Below are 22,080 nucleotides of genomic sequence, written 5' to 3' on the forward strand. Positions count from 1 at the left end.
GTAGTATGAATTTCAAACTTCAATCAAGAGAAATTACTTTGGGAGATACGTACATTACAGCATGACTTTATTGGATTATTTTCACGCAGACGTGGCATACGTGTTGAAAAAAATACGAAATGATTGAATTGATTAGCCAGTGCTAATGTCGAGTGACTAAGTAACTATTTAAGTTACATCGTGTCAAATATACTATACATGCATTCCAGTACAGACGATCGTGAACACACCTTAGGAACAAAAATTAGCAAATAACTTCACCCATAGTGCACGTTATATACACGTAGCAAAGCTCATCGCAACAGAATTAGAGGCTGCATCGATGTGGAGTCGAGATAATCAATGAGGCTTCATACACCAAGCATCGTGTATTGGTACAATAGACAGCTGCGTGGTAAAATTTTATTCTCTCCTTGCTCGTGCTGTAACATTTACGGTTTGCATGTGTAAATTAATTTTTAAGGAAATATCGAGCTTAATGGATGAAAAACATCATCTCCCTTACTAATGCTACCATTTAAATAATTGAACACATACAAATCTGGCAAAAATTATAAAACTTGCAAAAGAAAGTAAAGATTCTCTATTGACATCTTCCAAAATCTTCTTTTCCAATCATACGTAATACATCGAATGAATTTGTCCGATCGGCAATAAAACAACGAAAAAAAGAGCACCACCTACCGTCCACCCTTTCCACGCCACACACGAACTTTCGTGCCCATGTGAGTCTATAATTCACGCGAGGGACATATCAGAAAAAGAGAAAGAGTCCCGATCATATCTTGATACCTGTACGTACGCTTTCCAGGCACCTTAGCGACTCCACTTGTACCACGTGCAAGTGTATATGTGTAGGGTAACGTGGAGTGTCGATGATGGCACGGCGCGATTAGAAGAAGCTACGGCACCACCAGTCCCCTCTTCTTATTCTCTGCGGCTTTTTGTCCGTGCTGTGGTCCCTCCGGTGACAAATCGCTAAATTAATTCGATGATACAGCCAATGCCGATGTCTATGCTCGTACTTGCCGTACTTTGTTGCGTTTTGCGCTAGGGATGTTGCGTCTATGGGTATCCGCTCATTTTTTCCTTCCTTTCAAGCCCAAGAGCACAAGCTTTGGTTTATTGCCCAATGATAACAATCAGTACAGCTTGTTATGGCGCTATTGTACTGCAACTTTACTTGTTAGGAGATGCGTGTGTTCTGATTACGATAACACCTGCTTGTGTTGTTGACCGTGTAGTTGTTGTTGTTGTTATTGTTGTTGTTTTTTTATTGGCTGAGGTGTATCGTTGCAATACTCGACTTGAAGACGATTCAATTTGAATTTTGATTGTCTTATTGTTGCTGTTGCTTCAAAGATTTTAGATTGTCATCTGCAGGTCTAACTGACGATTGTTCAATACAATAATGCGCCAATACTTGGCTCAATTTTCGGGATGAGAAAGAAAGTGCTGCATAACAAACAATGAACATATTATTTGCATGTTGGTACTGCATATATTTTGTGCAATATTTCTATACACTCCACTATTGTATGAAACTTAACAGTACATACAAATATGTACTTCTTTTTAGGCTTTATCAATCTAAACGAATTTTAGATACAGTAATTATAGTTTTCATAGACCAATCGCACTTTTATACAACTACTCGGTGAGTACTCCTTCAGAGCTAATTTATGGATCACATTCAGGACACACGAGGTCCTTAAAAATCGACATGAGCGATACTTACTTTGTTTATCAGACTCTATTATTAAAAGTGCTAACTTATTTTGCAAAATTCATGGTTCAAGTTGCATAAATGCCGAGCAACGCGTGTTACAATGAAGATGAAATCATCACGAGAAGAATCAAATAGTCACAATACGCAAACGCCCATAGGCCAGTAGTGAAATACACATTACGCAAATTGGAAACCTCAGCATTGTTGCGCACCGCACAATGGAAATACTTGAGATTATTGAGCCGATGATGCATATATAAATACACACATGTGCGAGGCGCGAACGATTGAGCATAAAAGCGAGAAAAATCGTAAATCAGGAAAAAGAGTAATGAAGTGAAAAAGAAGCACACCCGAATGATTAATATTGTAGGTAATGGCGACAATATTACAACAATAACGAGGATGCCACAATAGCCCCTTGGGAAATTAATGCACGCGCTCTGCATTCCACGAGCAATTCCACTTCTCGTTTTCGCGACGCGACGCAACAACATTAAATGTACAAGTCCGTACTGAGAATGCCGGGACGACAATGCCGTGAGACATCATTAATCACCATCTCTTTTATGCAGATGGACCTGTTGAGCTAGCGTAAGGAATAAATGAGACGTGTTGAAACTAAAGTGATGGCTGTCTGCAATGAATTGAAGTACTGGTCCCTTTCCAGGATATACACTAGCACTGATTTAAGAAGATGCTGCTGCTGCCCTGACGTTTAATCTTTTTTCCTCCTCATTTTGAAGGCACCCTAATTCATATCTGACACTTATTCATCATACTCACGAATTTTCCAATTTTCCTACAATTTCAAGACTCGAGTGTCTCTCAACATTCAGTTTTAAGACTACCGTTAAATGTTTCGATAATTTAGGACAAAGGAAAGTAGAAGTAGCAAGGCGTGGTAAAACAGGCAGATCCATCCTGAAAGGCATCCACAGCAAGTGATACAATAAAAGTGATAGTGGATACAGCACCGAGAGGGAAAGAGGAGGTAAGAGTACGTAGAAGCAAAAGTTCTGGAGTAGCTCTGCGAATCTAGAAAGAGCGAATTGATGAACGTGGAAGTAAACCCGTTTCGTAATTTAAAAATTCACCCTTTGTGATTTATTCCAGATAAAAGAAAAGAGAATCTGATGGTATCGGGTGTAATGTGTATATGCATGTGGGCGTAAGAGATTGTTTTGATATTTCATACGAGTTTGAACAGAGGACTGGGAAAATGCGTATTGATGTATATCGTGTACCTATGCATTCCCTCGAACTTGTAAAGAGCTTATATTTTATATGTATGGTGCGAGTTAATCGGTATAATAGTGGAATGCAGTTGCGTTTGAAAATATACCAAACTTAATTATTTCTACGAGTATTAGTACTTATTAGTACAGATGCCAATTACTGCAGTAAAAAAAAAAAATTTCGCATTTGAGAACGAGACTATTCTGGTCAACGAGTGAAGATTCAGGCAAAAGGTATGGAAATTGTTCTGATAATTTTCTTATATTTGTTTATTTCTTTTTTTTATGATTTTCTTCAATCTCGTATTTGTACTTAAAGAAACATTCTATCTGTTTGAGTTATCTTTTTTTCTGCTAAATTTTTCAAGTTTTCATGTTTATGATTCAGTAAAAAAATTTTTAGTAAATGTCTAGATATTTGTACTTCTATAAAGTCATATGCTTTTGTTATTTATAATTATATCCTTTGTTTTTTATTCAATAACTCATCTTAACCTTTTATTTTGGTTTAAATCATGAAATCCTCAATGATCAATATCTTTGCTTTTCCGTGCCTCATTGTTTCCGGATGGTAATTATTCACTTTGCGTTATTTTACCTTAAAATTTTTTCGTGCATATAAATGATAATGTCTGTAGGCTATTTTTCCGTCTGGTATTTAAATTTCTTTCCCTTTTATCTCCAACGTTTGCTTTTACATCTTGATGTACCTAATTTTATATCTCTTAGTAGCTAATTTTGTGCTTCTATTACTACTACCTTAATGTCTTTGAGATACTAATACAAGATTTTCTCTTAGAGTGTTTTGCCCTAGAGCTTTTATTGATGTCTATGCTATTAAATTTGTATTACCTTTACTTTCTTGATATTGAGTCAAATTAGTTCATTATCACTTTCTCTCTTTTACTGTTTTTGTGTTTATAGGGCATCATAGCTACTTCGTTAACCGTGTGTTTCGCGTGTAACTTATAATTATTGTGTTGAGCAACTGTTCCTTATACTCAAGAGAATAGACCGGACGTATAATGTCAGTAAGCTTGGCCTGGAAATAGAAAAGGAGGGACTGATTTTTGAAAGGAGGTGCTGTATTTTGAAAAATTTCCTCCAATTTATTCAGAATAACTATTAACTATTTTACCGCTCATAGTTACGCATCAGTGTAACTTCAATTTGTGAACTTTTTTTCTCCCAGATTTGATAAAAGTCAAGCTTGTCGGGGCAATAAATATTAAAATATTAAAATCAACAAAATGGGAAGCCATCATCGTCGTATAACTTCCTTAACGTTGGAAGAGAAAGACATGAAGACGACTCGTAAGGTAACGAAAGCATCGTTATTGAAACTTTCACCGTCATTCGTTGAATAATTCATAAGCGAATTAAAAAAAAAAAAAAAAAACGCATATTGTACGTCAGATTCTACCAGTTTGACATTTTATGTTGGCTCACGTACACACGCGAGCATCTTTTTCAATAAGGTAAATGAAAAATCGAGGAGGAGAAAACAAACATGCGTGATTGCATTTTGGGTATAATAACTTTTTACGAATCAAATTTTTATTTATTTAACAAAAATTTTCGATAAACTAGATCGAACTCGATGAAATTCATAATAGTAAACTCATCGTCTCTAAAAATTTACCAGAACACCTAATAAGAGCAAAACCTCGAGTCCCTTACCCACAAGAAAAAAATCTCGAATCAAAAAGCAACAATATTATAACTCCCCGTTGACACACTTAAATTACCCAAAACTTTAACCGTATTATTGCATTCACATCTCGAGAGGAGGAGTGAGAGCACCAACCAATTCTTCTTTCGTTCTTGCCTCCCTCGATACTCACGGTAATCTTGAAAAATCGATGTATGCAAATTCCAGCACAATTACATAAGCAACAGCACTGTATCCTCGCCGTATATTACGTTTCCTTTTCTCCTCAAACCCCGTTACATCCGTGCGCTCGTAAAAATAAACAAGAATCAAAGTGGAGGGGATGGAGAAACGAGCACAAAAAAGAAATAAGGGACGAGGTACGGAGACGAGCTTATATTTATACGCACACGCATTTTGGCAGAGAATAATCACAATTTATAAATGCCAGGATGGCTTCACACGGCCTCCCGAGTGAACACGTCCGAATTAATCGTCGTCAAGAGAGTCTTTTTCTCTGTGGCGGTGTGCGTATATGGAGGCTCTCTGACGTTGCCGCCAACGACGAAAAACCTGTCGTGCTCGGCCTGAACCAGGTGAGAGCCATACTTGCGCTTCCGACAAGTGACAACTTTTTTTTTTGTTTATATTAACATATGGTTGGTTCCTCTCTGTTTTGACAAGCTCACCCGCGTACATGTGTACATGTTTCCACTGATCAATAGCGTGATGTGTAAAATAAATTAATAAACATTGCACATTCATTTATATATGTATCACATTTTTCAGCACATTTTTTAATTTTTTTTACAAAAATCACGCGATAAAAAGTACAAAATATTATGTTTTTTACAGTTGCACGAGTCATAGATTGAATTTTAGATGATAGCTCGTGTTAAGACGTCTTTTTCCCAGCACTAGGAAGTTTTTACAATTCTTTAATCAGTTGGGACAAAATAGCTATATATATAAGACTTTATGTTACCCCCATTTTTGGATAATCTCTTTGCTTGTGTACCATTTGCGTATACAGTAGGTGCACTAGCATACATATGCACGTATATCTGATGGTCGGTTGAGGTTTATCTACTTCCCTTTATTTTCCGTCTGTCTGTCTATACGTTTCCTAATCTACTGCAGCTCCCAGGCTACTGTGCAGAAACACACTTGTAGATTATATCCTTTCGCTTGAAAGTTCATAATATTATTGGGTTCCTACCATTGGCGTCGTTCAGGATGTTACCTTACAATATATATTCCAACAAGAATTACTAGCATCTTAAAGGGTATGAAAAGCTGATATCCCAATTTTTATTTAATATACAAGCCAGACACTCTCAATGTACATTACTTACTTTCGGTAAAAATTTCACAAGTTCCCCATAATTTTTCTTTTCTGCATAATATTTAAACTAAACTAGTTTTAAAGAGCATGGTGATAAAAAAGTGAAAATGTCGAGGCAACATGTGGCGTCCTCTCAAGAGATGGGACGACCTCGCCACATAATCGATGATGCGCTCGTACTCGGTTACCTTAGTTGTCTTACATGAATTCTCGTAGCATACGCCGAGGAGACGAGGGGGAGAGAAAAAGAGATCCTCTCACGTAAAAAGGGGGAGATGCATCGCGCAATCCAATTCTTGTATTATGTGTGCATGTATATACACGTATTGGTACTGTACATAACGTAGCAGAGGTAGTAAAAGTCAAGTGGGAGTAGGAGGAGATAGAAAAGCGCGAGAGATTAGTGAAAGGACGAAAGACGCGCTCGTGCGCACTAAATAATTGGCGTACGCTCTCCTACGCTCCTATATGTGGCCATCTGTGTATGACTATACCTACACCATAATACACACCACGAAGGATTGCTCTCTCGTCCTTTTTGTGTGCACCTATAATGGAACATGGTTTTTCACACTGCGTGTGGGCCAAATAATGTTATCGTGAATCGGTGATCGCTCGTTTGATGGGTCAATACTGTTAAATTCGTCAGTTGGACTGGGTATTACACAATAGGAGCTCAAACCGCTGGTATGGCTTTTTGCGTATTTTTATTTATAAACAACAATCAATTTGATACGATTAGGCGTTGTCGTTCTCAGCATCTCTATTGTTATACTTTTTTTGGCTCTACTACTTTGGTGCGTTCGCTCTTTCTATGTGTTAAGAAGCCATTGGTGGGAAAAGAGTAGTAAAGCCATGGGTACATTAATAGTGTGCCTTGTGAAAATTTATCGAAAAAAAGAAACGAAAAAAAAACAGTTGCTAACTACAAATAAAACCACTTATCTGTAAGTACTTATACGTCAAATTTCAGCCAAAATACTTGGTGTACGCGGCTACGGCGATGAATATAATAGAAGAGAGGAACGTTGTCCCTACGGACAAAAAAATCAAGAGAGAGAGAGAGAGAGAGAAGGGCATATCTTTCGTACGCGAGAGTTATAAAACCGCGACTTTGAGGGAGAGGGGGGAAAGGTGACGGTTTTATTTTTCCGTGGAAGATGCTCGCTACTTTTGTATTATAAATACTCAGACTTACCACCGTACGTGTATATAATATAGCTCCTACTCTTTCACTGACGCTGCACGATGATGCCACCACATTTCGGAGCTTACAGAAATTAACTCACATTTACTCGTTCATGTGATTAGCTCTACTTTAATATTGTTGCTGTGCTTGTGCTAATTCACTTTCGTTCTACATACTCTGCACTCAAAGTGTGGGACCAGCTGTTCACTTCAGATGCGCTCTTTGATACATTTACTGCAGCTACTGTGGGAAAACAAGAGAGACCACGAGTAGTGGTGGTAATGGTATGGAGTGTAAAAACACTCGACTGTGTATACACAACACTCCACTCTTCAAACGAAGTTATTCAAATCCGATTTTATGTGTGTCGGCATTGTGTATTTATGGTTGCGCCACAATGAGATACTCTACGTGGTTATTACGTATAAATAACTGTAGTGCAATCAATTTTGCCACTTTGATGAATTGAAAATTTGAATAACTCCTGTTATATACTTAAAGAAGTAGTATGATATTTTAGAAATTTATCACAGGATTCACATAATCTTGTGGCTATCAATTTTGGTCTTGATTAAATATTTTTAATTTCAATAAATGAACCTTCCTTTTTTTCAACTGCTAAGAGCACATGTTTTTTCATGATAGTTTAACCTCGAAATGTCTATTAACTTAAAACCCCCTGATCCCACAACCTCCTAACCAAATGTAACCTTATGATAAATACATGTTTAAACTTCGTAACTCAAAAATCTTGATCTGGATATACTTATTTTACTTTCTTGAGCTCATAATTTGTAACCCCGAATTTTTACCTCCAACACCCTAACTCTATAACCTTAGCCCCTGAATAACTAAAGCATACAATGTAAACGTGTGAAACAGATGGGAAAAATAAACCGATCAAACAATAATTAATTAATGAAATAAGCAAGTAAAGGTTATAAATAAATGAGTCACCTAATCATTGCATGAATAAACAATTTTTACATAAAGTTAATTCATGAGGTTCTCATGAGTCCATCGGGACGTAATCTGCATAATGTGTGAAAAGAAATAAAAAGAAAATACCCGTGTATGCATGCAAGTTCTGCGGAAAAAAAAAAAAAAATTTACGTAGAAATCGATGTGAAAATCACAACTGCCATTAAATTCTGTAGACGGGAGGCGCCCTTCCACCATTGATATCTACCAAAGATCTATTGTACCAACGTACACCTTCATTCCCATGGATGTGTATCCCATCATCACAAGTCCACGCCACCACCCTCTCCAACACCACCACGAAAATACGAAACGATTTAATGGATTCTCTATACCCCTAATCGTCCCTCGTGTTTGTTTTGTGCCCACTCTGATCCCTCCCGAACGTAAAATAGATGCACACGTGTACAGTCACGTCTCTCAATAAAACACACACACGCGAAACTACAACGTCTCCGTACCCTATGACTTATGACCCAATAATCCTCTGAAAAGCCAATTAATCCTCGCTGCCGCGCCATCATCAGCTCGACTCCATAAAATTCATCCCAGCGCCATTCTAACGACCACGGAATTAAGTCCTCTCCTTGGCTTTTCGATCGTAAAATACACACGGACACTGTGGGAGGCCGCAACTCTAGAAAATTAGACCAGGCTCCTTAAAGTTCCCCCAGGCAGGTTTCTCTCGAAAAAAAAAGAAAAAAATACCCTATAAATCAACCCTTTCCCTTTTTTCTCCGCTTTAATCTTTACTATTCGCTCAGTCGCCTCGGCGATAAAGAATCTTTTCGAAAAGTTCGTATACACCCACAAACCCTGCGATCTCCACGTGCATTTGAAATAAAAGTGTCGTTGCATAACAGCCAGCGCGAGTGAGCGAGTCGTGAAGGGAGCGGTGCGAAAATTTCCGAGGTGCTGCACGAACGAGCGTACGCGTATTCCGTACAAATCCACATCACCGCGTCTGTGCGCAGTGCTCGTACTCTCCCAAGGATGAGTTTGAAAAATTTCAGCAGTGAAATAGCTGATATGTTCGTTAGCCTCTCGACTCGTTTGGTTGTCGTCGGTGGTGAACTTTGCGATTTTTTTTCTTCCCGCTCGGCGCTCGTGTGTCTGACCCTTCGGCCACTCGTGCATGACTTTTTTTTACATTTACGTCCTTTTGTCGATTCTTTATCGTTAAAATCCACGATTCACTCTCTGGACAGCAAAAGAAAGCTCGATGTAATTGATATCTGTGGGCAGGTACGATTATGATGGTCGATGAAAGTAAGATGGCTATCGGCGCAACGACAGATCGACACTCGTGACCTCAAGACACACTTTGCTCGATTGTTACGGATGCTGGGTTTGTACGCAAGTGAAGGCGATAGCGGCATTTTTTTCCAACTGTCATCATCCTTTACTGATTCTTCTTCTTTCTTTGAAACGGAGAAAAAAAAAGTTTTTTCCCAAAATAATCAAATTTACGTATTTACCAACTGCTTGTCCGGCCAAACTCGTCTTTATCTACTAAATCTTTGGAAATACTCGCCGTTGTAGAGGTCGAGGCAACCATGGAGTAGGAGAGGATAAATATTGAAAAACTGACAAGTAATGGAAGTACTGCTCGAGTTCAGGGTAAACCAATAAATTTTCACATCGAAATAATTGGTAATCACATGCAATCTAACTAGAAATCGAAGAATTAAACCAAAATTTGTTCTAGACATCATAATACACTTTAAAAATTAGCGCAAAAACAAATAGAAAAGGTACCGAGGCTATCCTTGTATCATACAGTGAGTAGTGACGCATCACGTCTCAACTCAATACTAACGAAAAATGTTAAAGAGAGAAGAAGAAGAAGAAATTCATTTTAACTCGAACGCATTGATATTCCGCGAAGAATTGGATTAACTTTGAGAGCATAGTGCACGTCCAGCTTTCGCCCAAAATAGTACTTATATAAAAGCAGCATAGCAGCAAACAACAACAGGCGAGGCCAATCCTTCATCTTCTAAGGTGTACTCGGGAGGGCCAACGTCCCGAAAAAGAAGAAGCGTGACAGAGGTAGTCCAAGAAAGACACGCGGTGTCAGTAGTCCGGTATACACGTATGGTGTACGTATACCGTTCCCCGTCCTCTTCTTCTTTTCCCTTTAGCTTGTCCACCTCATTCCACCCGCTGTTTTTTTTTTTTTTTTTTCACTCTTGCCCTCGTCCCTTTTATCAATTCTTTTTCTCCGCCATCCGTTCCGTACATACGTACTGCTTTTGTGCACGTGCATGGGTACCACCCCGAGACACGATAAAGGGCGGGGAGGTATATTTCACTTTTGACATAATAAGCCACGTCCAGACCCCAAAGCCCGAGGCCCCGAAGCGGTAGCCGCCTACAAAATCTCGCATCTCTCCCCCTTTCTCCTGAAATTAAATGTCATTAGGTGACATTAAACGTAATGGCATCTCTCTCGCGTCTTCTTCACCCGAAATGTATGCCATTTGTCGTCCTGCACCGTGTCACGTCTCTTTCGTACCTTTTATTGTTGAACACTGTACCTCCAATACTGAATAAACGTGTATATATTTTAACAAAAATAAGGTACCTGTTGTGTCGTCAACTTTTTCTTAATCTTAAAATATTAGCGATAATTTATTGCCACTCGAAACACAAGTTGAATAATTTTTCTCTCATCTTTCTTTAGCAACTGAATCGACGGGTATGTATATTATAATTATTATTAAGGGGCTCTCAACACTGTCGTATATTAAATGTCCTTTTACCTTCACCGCCAGACTCTGCTTTCGATCATACGTTACAACATGGTTGTATACCTGAACTCAAGTACTTGTATTCTAGTAGTTGGTATACACGTATAAATAAAGGTGACACTCTACTCACACCCATATATAATACCCTTACGTTAGAGATTTACGTATGTAAAGGTTTATTTTCATTTGTCAAGCACATTAAATAGAGCCATCAGTACTTTTAACTATTAATGTGTGTGTGTGTGTGTGTGTGTGTATGACTTCCTGATTGCATAACCCTCCCGATCGAGGAGCGAGTCGACACTTTTCGATATTTATCAAGATCCATCGCATCGATCGCATTGACAATGGGCCATTATTAAGTTTGACGTTGCATCGCTGCACCCCCTACCCCCGTCCTTCTTTCCATTCATTAATTATGTCATTCGTTCGTTCGATAGAACTCGCTCTGAAAAGTGATGTTACAAAATTTATTTATTTTTTTTCGTTCTTTGTACAAATAGCTTCCGCAAGCGTTGATAATAAATAAGCCGCGGAATTGACAGACTCTAAGTTATGCGGATGCATCACTCACGATCCAACGTCTGAAGAACCGGTTCTCTTTTAAAGTCGACCTACAAAAATTTCACCCACCCCCCCCATCCTCCCATCAGACGTAATATTGATAACGCAGGTACCATGTCGTGTTTCGATCATAAAAAAAACATATGGTCTAATTGCATCACGGTCATTATATCCTGTTTCATTTTTTCTACAATAGTTTCTCCTGTCACGTTTTAGCCAAACTCTCTTTTGGCATATTATCCTTATTTGGATGGGTTTTCGCAATGTCACTAATCGTCAAAGGAAAAATCTCATGTTGTTTTAACTCACCACACTTTGGTTTATTACTTATGACATCTAGCTTTATCAACATCAAAATAGTTATCCAATGACTGCAAATTTTAACTCTATGTTTTCAATGCTCCAAACATTATTGCACATTGCCTTTTAAACGTATTTTGTGGTTGTAGAACTAGTGATGACATATAAAATGTGACACCTGATGGACCAAACTCACCAAAGAAGTGCCAATCAGCTTTTTTTCAAAACATTAGGCATACGTGTTTTGGATATTAAGGGTAGATGAAAGGTTTGTAGAGTTGATGGAATCCAATAAACAAAAAAAAAGGGTGTTCGTACCTTTAACGGTCAGTAATCTGGGACGAGTATGGTTTTTTATTAATAAAATGTCCGTGAAACAACGCAACCTTGTCGTTCAACTTTACCATATGTTTGTACGACCAAGACACAACTCGGCTATAATCAACCGTACCGGTCGCATACCGACCCCATAGCCATCGGTACAAAGACACAGACGTGGGTATTGTTTTCAAAAGACGACATTATCGAACACGCATCGCCCGTAGGGTCCACACTAAACGTACCATTCAGGCCTTTTCCTCGTGCCTCGCGTGTAATCGTAGGAGGAAAAAAAATCAAGCAGCTGTATCAACCCACTCCCTCGAATGCTCTCGCTCTCCTCCCCGTGATTTTCTGCAAAGGCCGCGCGCTTACACTTACTTTTCTGTCCTATTTCACGTACGTATAAATATAAGTATAAACATGCCTACGTACAAACAAAAGCAGCGCAGAGAGAGAGAGAGAGAGAAACGAATCAAAAGGGCGAGAAAAAGAAAGATCGAGAGATCGGTAAGTAACGGCGCATGCGCGATCTCTTTGAACGAACCCCTCCACACGCTCACTTTCTTCAGTACCCATGTTTGCACGCTGTGTGTGTGTGTGTGCAAAGGCAAAGAGGAAAGGTGGTGTACACATATCATCAGGAGAGAGATACGAGTATGTAGGTGTGGAGGGCGAGTGTGTGTCGTACTACATTCACCATGGGAGAGTGGGTATATATGTATGTGGCTGCGCGCAAGACGAGAAACCGCGAGCGTTGAAGCGAGAGAGAAGAATTACAAGGCTGCTGGTTCTCCTCCTCCGGCTCCTTTGAGCAGCGACAGCGAGCCACCTTGCTAAGGAGAGGACTTGGAAGCGCGGCTCAGTTTGCCTCTTGCCGCAGAGAGCCGCGGATCTTTCTTGCACGTTTCCGTGGCATTGGCGCGGATTTGCGACTCGAGATCGGTACGGTTTCGGCGCCACTACGATCTGTATCCCGTTGTTTATTCCAAGGATTTAAAAGAAAATAGTGCATGTTTGGGCAACTGTGTCGGGGGGGTTGTGCGTGGAAAAGTAGGTAGGAAAAAAAAAAAAAAGAGAAACAACAACAACAACAACAAAAAAGAAAATCGAAAAACAAGTGCGGGGGAAACAAATTTTTTCAACCCCTGCGAGTGCAACGGTGTTTTGTACCAGCTTCACTTTCCTTTGGTCTCCCGTGCAAACTCTGTACTCGTACTACAAAATTAGTGTCACTTTACTCATTTAATTGTTTATTTTTTTATTTTTTTATTTACATTTTTTTTCGTAAGACAGAAACCGAGTGATTGTTCGCTAACAATCAACAAATTGATGTTGATTATGTTCGTTAACTATTGAAGCAACAACACCAAAGTGTTGAGTGATGATTTCCTGATAATGTCGTTATCCGGTCAACTTCGGTAATGAATATTGTTGGGTTGCTAGAAGAGATAGATGGATGTACAGTGATTTTTGTTCGATGCTAATTTAAATTGATATACCGTTGGAGTGCAGATTTTATTGTTGTTTTATAGCTGATTGTGTAAATTTACATAGTACAATAGGATCGTAGCGTCCCGTCGTTGGACTTGAATAAGCGAAGAGACAAAAAAAGAAGCAAAAGGAGAAGTGTGCGGAGGAGACTCTCGGGACAGCGAGTCCAAGGAGCAAAAGGACCACTAGAAGCGGAGTAGTAGTAGCAGGTGCGTCGACCCGCTTTTTTACGCTTTCTCTCTCTCACTCTTCCTCGGTAGAATGCCTGACTTTTATAAAGAGAAACCAATAAAAAAAAAAAAAACCAAAATAAAAAACAAAATTTGGTAGAGTTTCGCAACTGTGTCTGTACAATGGACACGTAATTTTATTTATTCTCGGTTCGATAAGTATACGCCCGCAACGTGTTGTAGTCGTTGCTTACGCCCACGCTTTTCTTTTTTTTTTTTTTTTCTTTCTTTTTCTTTGCTTTTGTGGAAATCGAGAGATTGTGTCACGACGGCAGTATCACGATGATGACGGCGAGGATTGCGCGGCTTGCCGCCTGCCCCGCCGGCTGTGCAGTTGGTCGGGAAAGTTATGAAATCGAAAAATAGGATAATGGAGTCTTGGGGGCGCTTGGATAAAGTGTCGCGGGCTAATGGTTGGGTGATTGGTCGATCGTCATCGTCTCATTGAGATGGTAATTTTTGGGTATTAGAGGGTATTACGAACTCTTACTGGGTGTCTGGCGCGACTTAAATCAGAAATGTTTTTTTAACGGGTTTGTAGAACATTTCGCTCATTTTGTTAGTCACACACGGTGAAAAAGAGCCACTGTACTTTTTACCGTTAAATTGCGTAACATGCAGTGAAAATCTCCAAATCTTTACAGTGACACAATAAAAAGTACCTCTGGAGTGAAAGTTTTTTTTCATGATGGTATGGATCATAATAATCGATAAAGTTTCCTAGCTTTAAAATTACTCCATAGTCCTGCCCTATTTTCAGTATCCTTGTATCCATATGAATTTTGACTCAACTTTTTTTTCGTCACACGAGACTATAGGGGCAATCGATTGAATGCATTACATTCTTGACGCGTACCGTTATTTAATTGATTGGATGAATCGAACTTCATAGCAATAGTCGAACAATGCCAGTTGACGCTCTGGACGACGATGATGGAATATGTTAACAAGTACAGTAATTGTTCGTTAGTTGGCCGTCCGGAATTAAATTCTTAATGAGATGACTCGAGCAAGTTGGTAAACTCTGTAAGTCAATTAAAATATAAGTGGGTCAATAATTAGGACCAAAGCAACGGTATGCCCTCCCCCTCCGCTTCTTCTTGTAACATCATCCGAATCAGCCCGTCCGTGTGACTAAACGCTTTCGATAAAACCTTCCCATGTTTGAATGTACCATCATCGTCCACGTTTAATCAGATTAGGTGCAGAGATTATCTAATAAACGATTTTTTACCGGTCGATCGACCACCTTCTCGCTCATCATCTTCTCGCATTCCATTTTGATCCCTCCGTCCTCCCGCAATCCCAACCCACTGCATCGTACTCCTTGGACACGATGACGTTTTCAATATACATAAACTCTCGTCTCGAATAAATCATCCCTCCCCGACCTACAATAGGGCGAGGGTCTCTCGTGCAGGGCATATGTATATGGTATACTCGGTAGGACTTTTCAGCGTGCCATGCGATGCGCTTGACAGCTGTGCACATTTTTGCGTCTTTGCACGTATGTAGACGGATACACGCAGTATCTTTTTGCATGGAAAAAGGAGGAAGGGAGAAGACACAATACTGGCCGTATTTAATCCCTCGGGAGATTCATTCCTGTTTTTTTTTTTTTTTTTTTGTTTATTTAAAATGTTTTTTATATAATGCGTAAGGAACGAGGAGAAGAGAGAGATACGTTGCGTTGCAGAATTTACGATTGCTCGCCGCTTGCACATTTTATGGTTTTATGTAGGTATGTAATGCATGTACGTACGCGCTCGCCACTCGGTGAATTTTTTACTTTGTGTCTTTTTTTGTCGTCGTTTCAGTATTATTTCTCGATTTTTAAAGTGTTTCTGTATAAAAGCGAAGATCGTCCTACGTAAAAAGCGCAACGCCACCACCGAAACATGTGACGTACACTTACGAGCCACATAATTACAGTACGACAACGACGATGATAAATTATTGGCTCGCCTGGCGGCTGGATCTCTTATTTCTCTTTGCTTAATAAACCAGGAATATAAGGCCAAACTCTCGATGGGTCATTAACTTGTCTGTTATTGTATCTTTGATGAAAACGGTTCCTTTCGTTAGAATTGAGTAGAAATACGCAAAGTAAAGCATGACCAAGTAAATAAATTTTTTTTAAAATGAGATTTATTTAATATGTAACTCAAAAATTTAACAGTCCGTAAAAAACAAATAATCACTGGTTCCAAATAATTAATTGTTCATTTCGATACATGTAATTTCGATGTAAATCAATAATTAACGTAAATATTTTTTTAAGCAATAATTATTTTATTTGAAGGATGATAAATTTATTTAATATAATTTAATACATTTATATTTTATTTAATATTATAGTCGATAGAATTATTCTGAAATATTAATTAAATTAATGAACACAAATATTTTTTTATACACGTCTCAAAATAATCAAATAAAAGAGTTAAGACTGAGATAAAAATAATATTTATTTAATTAAATGTTTAAACTAAAAATTCTCAAATTATCGCTTAAAAAAGTATACTTTGAACTACAACTAAAACCCGTAAACGAAACCATTAAAAATTTTTATTTGACAAATAATCATTAAATTTATTATTCATTAAATAATAATTCATTCTGTTACGCATTAACTAACATGAATACAAATGTGTGTACAAATATTTTATATAAAAATGGCTTTATTTCTAATACTACCAGTAATGACTTTAATAATTAATTTTTTCCATTAATTGTTTAATTTTTTTGTTTAATATACATATTTATTATGTAGTACAATTATTTCATTAAACGTATACTTCTGTATGTTTAAAATAAAAAAATGTTTCAGATCCTTACACAAACGTTTTAATTGAAACAAAACATAATTGTGTATTTTTGTGAAAAAAATAAAAAATTTTGTTTGCTTTTTCGTTTTCTTCGTTTCCCTTGCCAACATTGTTTACCGAGACAAGAAGGAAACCGATCCCTTTTACCGATATCCTTATTTCTTCCCTCTATGACTTTGTACGAGTGATTCCAAGTCGTGCTCTCACCGAGTGCATAAATTGATCCGGAAACTGTTTCTGCATTGCTTATTATCTGAATATTATTTAAAAGTCATACAGTACGAGCACAACACGATATGTCTGTCCACCTCTCTAGCGACGACCGACCGACTACCCGATTTTTCACCTTTTTCAACTCATATAGTCCACAAATAAAGATACCTGTACGCCTCTACACACACGGCATCGTTATCCTCAATAGCTTTATAACTCCCCTTCTGGAGGAAAGGAAGATGAGAGTGGGCATAGAAGCACGCGCGCGTGCACCTCCTCCCCGGCACGCTTCCTGCCTCTCTTTTATCTATACTCGTCTCTATAAGGGAACCGCACGAGGAGCCGTCGAGGCGTTTAAGTATATAGGCACGATGCAAGTGCGGAAAGGGAATAATACATAGTTAACAGCTCTCCCCGATGCTGATGGTGTGTGTGTGTGTTAATTCATTGGCTGGAGTTATGGGTGCTGCATTGGTACCCTCTGTGTTTTTTTTTTTTTTTTTTTTTTTTTTTTTTTTTTTTTTTTTTTTTTTCCAAGCCACCCCATTCTCGCTATTGAGCTGTATATAATACGATACGGCGAGGCGAAAATTGTAGTACCGATCGTTACGGATACTCTGCAGAATTTGATGCACGCTCGGTGATGACGATAATCGTGTTTTGTATTATTTCGCTGGAATTTCTATTGATTTTTTTAACAATATTGCACAATACGCGCATTCACGGGGGAACATTCGATGAATGGTATATTGTGCCTACGCACTCGATTCTCAAGCACGACACGTGTGCAAAGTTGCGAAATCGATTGGCGAATCGGTGCATCTCTCGACGTTCTAAATAACACTCGGCCATCCGAGAAAACAAGAGCCGAACGAGCGAACAAAGAAACACCTTCTTCGAACTGAAAAACCCATGAAAAACAAAAGCTTACAACAAATGAAAAAAAAAAAAAAAGGAAAAAAAAATAATTGAAAGATACACGCGTGAGAGAGCTCTGGTGATGCATTTTATCGTTTCGCGTGGATGAGAAAACGAAAGACAACACACTGCACTGGAGCGGAGAGTCGCGAATAATGAAACCATATAAAATAAAAAAAAATAAAAAAGAAGAGAAGACAAGAGGGAAAAATAGGTGCACTACACAGCCAAGCTCCTCTCCGAACTGTGGCATCGTACAATCCCCCTATGTATATCCTGCTCGAGGCGTACAGTATATGTTATAACACACTAGCCTCTTTCGGCGTCAGGGAACGCGGACGAGATGTGTCTATGGGTTACTCAGTTAAACCGGTGTACTGCTGCTTCCAGCAAGAGCCTGTGGTACCCATATACACATACCTATCGCTTATTTATTGGCTCGTTCACTCACATGTACGTATACGTATATCTATACTCGTAGGTTAGGAAAAGTGGTTTTCGCTCCATACGATCGTCGGGGCTGATTCTCTTGTTATACACTCTCGCTCTTATATTTACGCTTCGGGGAATTATTATTTGCTCCTATACATGTATTGCGTGCGACCCACACGAAGGGGTTTTTGCATGTGACTCTTTAATTAGATTTTTTCAAAAATCATTTGTTTATTAAAATATAGATTTTTAAGACATTTAATATGGCCTAGATATTTTTATGTTGGCAGAAAATTGATCTTGGAAAATGTGCATGTTAGCATTATTTATTTAACTATAACGTAGTTCTTAAAACATTAACATTTTTTTTACTTCCTAAACAATTTCTAAAATTTTTTCTATGAATTACAGCTAATTATATTGTTGTATTTGATTGATTAAAAAAAATTGTATACCTCCTGTCTTTGCAATCTTACATTAAAATTCAATTCATTAAACCCTAAAAATTATATTATATCATAATGAACTACATTACACTATTTTATATTATATTATATTATATTATATTATATTATTTTATATTATGTTATATTATGTTTCATTACATTATATCATATTATAGTAAGACTCATGATGTGTGCGCACACTGAATTAATTGTTGTACAGAGGTGGGCAAAAAAGACTAAAACCGATGGATATACCTTTATTTACGTAGTTAAGGGGGTAAATCTTCATAGAAATTGATATATCGCTTACCATATGAATTTACTTATTAGGAAGTCTTTACAGAATTAAACGATAGAAAAAAAAAAAAAAAAAATAACAACAGGAAAGTTACACAAATCTTACCTTTATTACTTTGCGTACATTATAATACAAAGTATGAAGCGTTCGAATAAATTACATTAACAAATCTCAAAGTCCATCGTCCGAAAAGTCCGTTTCACCTACATACATACACGTACAAAAAATATACAGTTAAGCGCATACCCGAATGAGGAAGGCGTATATACGGCAACTCATGCAGGAATCTCACGTCTTCCACTCTTGCGTTCTCCTTATACAGTTTTCAGGCAGCAGAACTACTGGGTTACTCTCATATATATATTATGTCCATTAATATGGAAATAATGCGCTAAACCAGTTCTCTCTTGTGCTGTTATGGCTCTCCTTCGATTTCCACCACATCCACGACTTCACTACTACCATAGTACAGGCACAACCTAATGCCGATACTTGCAAACCTCCACCATACTTCTTGCCGCTGACTTTCTCGTCAATGCCGTATACATAGGAGCTCACAGGGTGGGGCTGGACTGGCCTGTCTGTAATGTAAGCACCGAAATGTTACAGTTGAGAGGAGATGAAGCAAAAAGGATCGTACGGGTGCACTGCAGGTGTCTATTTACGTCTCGCGTGTGTTGCGAAATGCATGCTTAGACGATGGAGGAAGGAAAAAAAAAAAAAAACTAGTTTTTCCACGTGCACAGCCGATACTTTTGCCGATCGATCGACTTTTCCGCGAGCCGATGAGCCGGGTTGGACGGGTTTTTTCTTTTCTTGCGTAATGAGATTATGGGCTGCAGGCTTCTTGATTTTGTACGTGTTTTGAAAGAGGGCCAGTGCAGGTAAAGTCTCTTTCGAGATGAGATGCGTTGGCTTAGTATTATATGTATACACCGAGAATACGTACGAACGAAAGTGGTACAATTTTAAGTGGACTGTGATTATATTTTGCGTCATCGAAAATTGGAAGAAGTTAGGGATAGTATAGGGGAGAAATTCTTTAACGAGCTTCGTCAATTACTTCGGAATTGAGTTTTCCCTCGGAGCTATGGTGTGTGGCTGTAATACTGATAGATAACTTTAGAGAGAACATAATTCATAAATAAAAACGTGTGTGTGTATGTGTGTAAGTGAATTTTTTGAGAGTGTAATACCGATCAGGGGGCACGAAATTTCCATGAATTTCTGGACAATTTTGATTGAGAAAATATCTCGTTGCGTAAAGGATTGTTCAAAGTTGCGGGGCTCCGCAGCTACTGCTACGAACAACTTTCACAAATAATGGACTAACAAGTTTTCCTACACGTGTGACTTGTTGTTCTTTTTTTTTTTCTACTCCTTTTTATGTCACCACTATCTTATTAAAATTGTGATTAAAGTGATACATGTGCATTAATGCTCAACAGCAAAAAATATTGAACAATAAAAAATACAGCTTTGTGAGTTTCATTTTTTACTGCAAAATTTTTGGAATGTTAACAATTCTCTACGCTTTTTCTCTGTGTCTAGTTCTAGATACCTCAAAATTCTTTATATTTGGTATTACATGTATATTAATATAAAGTTATTAGCTAAATTTCCATATTAATTATTTAAGCAAGCACTTATAATAAAATTAGACTGAAATTCGAATAAAAATTCTTACCCCACGATGTAAGAGTGATGAACCTGTGAAGACATTAAAAATATAAAAAGAAGATATAGTAAAAACACATTATAAACCATAAAATAAAAACTAAAAAAGAAAAATTGAAAAAAAAAAAGAATAATATACAGGCATTGTGTCAATCACTTCAATAAATAAATATACTGTAGGTACATGACGTATAGTCTCTCGTCACCGAAGTCAATTGCCCATATAAGCAACTTCCCAGTTTCAAGCTGCACACGTAGTATAACAATATATAGGAAACTGCATCATCCTCATAATCATTTCTCTCATCAAACAAGACGCGCCTACTTCTTCGCGCGCTTGCGCAAAAAGCAAAAGCTCGTAGCTGTAGCTAAGAAAAACACAGTTATGTGTATGTAAACGCACAATCGTGGGTGGTGCTTGGGACGTTCGGCTCGTAATAGGTCGTTTCTTCGCGCTTGCGCCTAAACAACTCGTGTACAAAATGTAGAATCGTAATGCTGGGAGGGAGAGAACATATAATATATATACGAGCGTGTAACGTAAGCGACCTACGCGCCGTTCGTCGAAGTCTCCGCTCTTTAAGCAACAGAAATGACGACCTTCGCTCTTTCTTTCCGACAATCTGTCCCTCCATTTTTGTTTTAGATGCATCTGCCTGATGCATGTTTAGTCAAGTTTTCTTTATTTTTATTTTGTGGTTTATTTTTGTTAATGTAGATGCCACAGCCTTTTTTTGATTATGACAAATAAAATTTTTTAATTGTTAAAATGTTTGATAATAATTTCAACAATTTTAGTGCCTGTCAAACGACTATTTTCACAAACAATTTCTTTCTCCATTTTTCAGTTTTTTACTGAATAAGCAAGAAAAAAAAATTTTTGGATACGCTTGTTTTTAGGATACACTTGAAAAACACTATTCCAATATCTGTTTTTTGACATGAAGTAATCATTCATTAAATGGATCAGAGGAAAAACTATCTACTTACAGATGAATTTAAACTAGATGAGCTCGACAGTTTAATGGAACTGATTACATGGAGTACTAAACATTTTAAAAGGTGCACAATACTTTAAATATTCTGTGTTTAAAGAGAATAATGAATGCTCGTTATATAAAACTACAATATGTGCATATTCATTCTATCCAGTAGGTTTGAATTAATTTAAGACATTAAGCTTCGTTAATTATCGATTTTAGCAAATATAAATTTTGTGTTGATTTAGTCTTCACATGCCTTACGTTTTTCTTCTTAAACTTACATGCTTCGTTGCTTCAAAAGTTAGGAAAATTATGCTGCTCAAAGCATTTTTTTTTTTTTTTTTTTTTTTTTTAATTAATAATCATCCTTAATCTCAAGAAATCGCTTTTTCCTCCATGATCAGTAAAACCAAAACGATGGCAACATGTTTTATTGCTTAACAGCCTAATTGTATATCTCTTAGCCTGAGAATTCTTCGCCTATATCAAACAG

At 37.7% G+C, this 22,080-nt stretch overlaps 2 protein-coding genes across 2 annotated transcripts in view; both read left to right on the forward strand.

The window, feature by feature from the left end:
• The window catches only part of LOC149374224 (uncharacterized), a 56,882-nt gene that overhangs the window by 6,340 nt on the left and 28,462 nt on the right, over positions 1 to 22,080 (forward strand). The gene's annotated exons all lie outside the window — the stretch shown is intronic.
• The window catches only part of exp (expansion), a 119,442-nt gene continuing 110,952 nt past the window's right edge, over positions 13,591 to 22,080 (forward strand). The window contains exon 1 of the mRNA XM_089594507.1: positions 13,591 to 13,771. The gene's annotated coding sequence lies outside the window, so the exon portion shown is untranslated. The remainder of the gene's footprint in view (positions 13,772 to 22,080) is intronic.

Source organism: Copidosoma floridanum, unplaced genomic scaffold (genome assembly GCF_036245765.1).
Source record: "Copidosoma floridanum isolate Cflo_tuat_1 unplaced genomic scaffold, Cflo_Japanese_pri ptg000021l, whole genome shotgun sequence".
In the NCBI taxonomy this organism is placed as follows: domain Eukaryota; kingdom Metazoa; phylum Arthropoda; class Insecta; order Hymenoptera; family Encyrtidae; genus Copidosoma; species Copidosoma floridanum.